Genomic DNA, 4,359 nt, shown 5'->3' with positions numbered 1-4,359 from the left:
TACAGTATGTGGAAAATAATGTTTTTTGAACCTTAAACCGCATAAACACATTTCGTTACACCAAATACACAAAATAATGTTCTTTTTAGCAGCATCATATGACCCCTTTAATATATACATCAAAGTCCTAGAATCTGTTAATGCAGCGCTGAAGAAGGTCAAGGATTTTACAGATGCGCTGTCTTCCGGCAGGAGGCAGATTTTATTTATCACGTGAGGAGAGTGAGTCGAGCTTTTTGTAGCATAAGTAATTTGTTATTTTATTAGGCATATATGGTGTGCTTTTTATTCGTTTTATGAATTAAAGTTCTGAGTTTGACGTTGTTGTTGCTATATACACCTTGCTACGTGTACTGTGTTAGGCTAACCGAGACTTGGCATTTGCACTTATATATTGTTGCTCTTTTGTTAGTTTTGGCTGCTTCTATTGTCCTCATTTGTAAGTCGCTTTTGATAAAAACGTCTGCTAAATGACTAAATGTAAATGTTGATCTTTTCCTGAAAAAAAAATTTTATTCGTTTTGTTAATAAAAGTTCTATGAGTTTGACGTTGTTGTTGCTTGAATTGAATCAACACCGAATTGCCGCTAATTTGAAAGTGAAAGTAAAATGCGCACGGCACTTTTACAAGCCAATTGAAAGCAAAGAAAAGAGGGAAACTCAAATGAACTAACACCCCCCCCAATTGGGTGTTATTTCCTCACCGTCACAACCCTATAATATAGTAATGTAGTACCATCTGACTCTCATGTATATTTTACAGCATTAGTTGAGAGATTTTTTTTCTTTAAGAAAATTTGGCATGTACTGTACCTGATATATATCCAAAATAATCGATATTGAATCGAATCTAATTGGTAATCGAATCGCAAGCTTCGAATCGTGAAATTTGTGTCAAAACCCAGCCCTATATACTGTTCAAACGTTTAGGGTCAGTAAGATTTTTGATGCTCACCAAGGCTACTTTTTTATTATTAAAGGAGTCATATAATGTGATTTTAAGTTTTGTGAATTATATCACATCGTGAGTTGAGTGAATCGTTACATCCCTATATGCTACTAGTTTTTGCTGTGGTATCGAAGTAGTAAATTGTTCTTTAAATAATAAGTGTTACTTAAATAATAAATAAAACTTTTTTTTTTGCTTATCTGAAAAATGATCCGATCAGTGACTCAAAATGTGATATGATAATGTAATATAATCCGAACTGTGAGATTTGTGATCCGTTGCACCCCTAATCTCTTGACTTGTTATTTGAAGAAAAAATACAATATAATTTATTCGGGCTAGTTAAATTCATTTTTGGGCTACCAAAATCTGAAGAATGCCAGCCCGAAGGGCTACCAGAGATTTTGAAATTTTGCGAGCCCTGTAATATGTGTGTTAATACTCAACAACAAATGTGTTTTGCTGCTGGGTTTACTGCAAATGTATTGCTCAATATAAAAACAGAAAATATAATTAATAAAAAGAAAACAAGTAGATAAAATAGAAATAGAATAGAAAGTGTTCGTGTTAGAGACGCCGTTAGAGGGTCAAGTTTGTTTGTATTTTTAATAATAATCAAGACACCTAAAAATAACTACTGTAGCACTAAAAATAATATCAATCTCCACAACAGAAGTACAATGCGAAAAAGAGCAAATGTTCACAGTTAACAGACCAAACTGTGAAAAAGTTATATGCAATTTCAGTCAAAAGCAACAACAGTTGGGAACAGAAACTGTTTGGGAAAAACAAGGAAAATCTCAGGCAAGGTCTGATACAAATCACACAACCTCTTGAACTTAAAAACTGATAAGATTGGTTTCAAGGGATGCAGTTTACTTTCATAAATACCTTTATCTAGTTAACAACTTACAAGAATATCTTGCCCACTGAACATAAGAAACCTGACTCATATGAGCTTACTTACATCCATTTCATGAGGTTATCATCTAAAGTATAAAAAACATAATAATGATTCACTCCGCGGAAAAGAATAAGGAAGCCTCACTCAGACATCATTTCACAGTAAAACCAGCAAAGAGAACTGAAAACTGCTTTGCTAAACACTGGTGTCTGAAAAAAAAACAATGCCAATTTATGTCTATTCAGCAAAACCAGTTGATCCGTCCTAGTCATCTAGGGATACTAAACTCAACTCGGAGACAGAATCAAGTTATTAAACAATGTGGCAATAATAATCAGCTCGCATTTGATTCCTCATCAGATACAGGGAACATTAGCGTGTAATACAACAGGATGCACAACTACTGAAGAGAGGGCTGTTTTGATTGATAATGTGGATAAATTAACTTACATCCTAACACGCTGACTGCACGGTTTAATTTAGATTAATGACGGCAATAATGCTAATTTTATCCACACACTTTCGATTTAGACTAGTAATGCAGACATTTATTTCTAGGTGAGACAGAAGTTGCATAGATGTTTATAAAGCGTGTTATAACGACAGTAAGCGCTTCTGAGATTCAGTCCGTGAGATTTGTGCTAACATGCTAAGACTGCTGGAGCCAGATAAAACTACTCAATATCACTTTATATTTATTTAAGGAGCAAAACACTACTGGCACATTTATGGACTACAAGCGAATAAAACGACCCACATCACACAACACATCTCGTTTAACATCTCTTGGTGAATTTTTGAAGTGAATTAACGGTCCTTATCAATAGTGTCTGCTAGCGCGCTCGTTTAGCCGCCTACCTTCACACACCCGCCGGAAAAAAACCCGACCAACTTTAGCGTGTTCAGCTGCAGTCAACCTCAATCCCTTTTCTCCTCAGCAGACTGGGTCATTCCACGAAACGAGTTTTGGGATAATAAAAACACGGCCGTGCTGCACTCAGTGCGACCTCACGAGCCGCTCAAGTAACGCGCCTGTCACTCAATGCCTCACTTCTCAGCGCTCCAGCGCGAGCTAGCGCCGCGATTTTAGCGCAGAGTCTCATGACAGCTTCCGGTGTCGAGCTGAATCATGGGCCGCCACCCGACAAAACAAAGGTCGCGATGAGACGATTTACTTGTGTAATAAGGTTAAACTCTGATCAAACCCTATTCTTAACTTTAACCTCAATCTTAATCTAAATATACACCAGAAATATGCAGCATTGGGTTCTGAATTCAATGCACTAGATGCCCCCCCCCCACAATTAAATTTAAATGCATCTTTCACACTTGCACAAACATGACAATTAATTTTGTATGAATTGTTTTTTTTTGTTTTTTTTTATTCATGTAATTGAAAACAGACCTTTAATCAAAATGTAACTTTTCTCTACTGACAAGGCACAGCCACAGTTAAGACCATCAGTACATAAAGCCCACTTTTCAGACATTGATCAGCAAGGCCATTCCTATGTTCCCATGTTCCCCACATTAATGAAGACATGACAAAAATACTTATGTTCCCAGGGTCCTATGTTCCCTATATTTATATGGCAATTATAATTCAATGTTCCCAGGGTTAGGGTTATGCTATCATAAGGACATAGTGTTAACTCTAGGAACATACTGAAAGTAGAGCAGACATCTTGATTAAAATACTAAAAATGTTATATAGGTTTCAGATGATGGGATAAAGTTTTACATTTTTATGGTTAGCAGCTCATGTGGGAGTAAAAGGAAACGAGGAGTGCAAAGAAAAATATATACAAAAAAGAGAATATAAAAAAGAAACATAAATGTTAAATATACATAGGAAGACTGAAACAAAGAGTATAGTGAAACGACAAATAAAGGGCAAAACCAGTGGAAGGAGGATAGAACGGGTAGATGGTTTTATGACATTCAAAGAAATGCAGGATTAGGAATAGAAGAGAAGAAACCATAAACTCAAAATTTAGATTCGAACATACATCTCTTAAAGGGGTCATATGATGCTGCTAAAAAGAACATTATTTTGTGTATTTGGTGTAATGAAATGTGTTTATGCGGTTTAAGGTTCAAAAACACATTATTTTCCACATACTGTACATTATTGTATCTCCTCTATGCCCCGCCTTTCTGAAACGCGTCGATTTTTACAAAGCTCATCGGTCTGAAAAGCGAGGTGTGCTCTGATTGGACAGCTATCCAGTGCGTTGTGATTGGCCGAATACCTCAAGCGTGAGACGGAAATGTTACGCCCCTCACCAGACTGTGATGCCGTGTCCCGGCCTGAGCTACGAGACAAAAACTTTAAAACCCATTATAAACGAGGCATTTGTTGCATCCAGTGGGGACATAATTACGGATTATAATGACTTATACTGTCTTTTTACGCGTTGCATTGCATCGTGCTGCGTAAACATAAAACCATGTCTGCATTTGTGATCGGAGAAACGACAAACAACAAACGCTACTCTACACTGCT

Source organism: Sinocyclocheilus anshuiensis, unplaced genomic scaffold, assembly GCF_001515605.1.
Source record: "Sinocyclocheilus anshuiensis isolate Anshui unplaced genomic scaffold, SAMN03320099.WGS_v1.1 scaffold1957, whole genome shotgun sequence".
Classification (NCBI taxonomy): Eukaryota; Metazoa; Chordata; class Actinopteri; order Cypriniformes; family Cyprinidae; genus Sinocyclocheilus; species Sinocyclocheilus anshuiensis.
The sequence above is the reverse complement of the archived record's forward strand: the minus strand, read 5'-3'. Positions refer to the sequence as shown.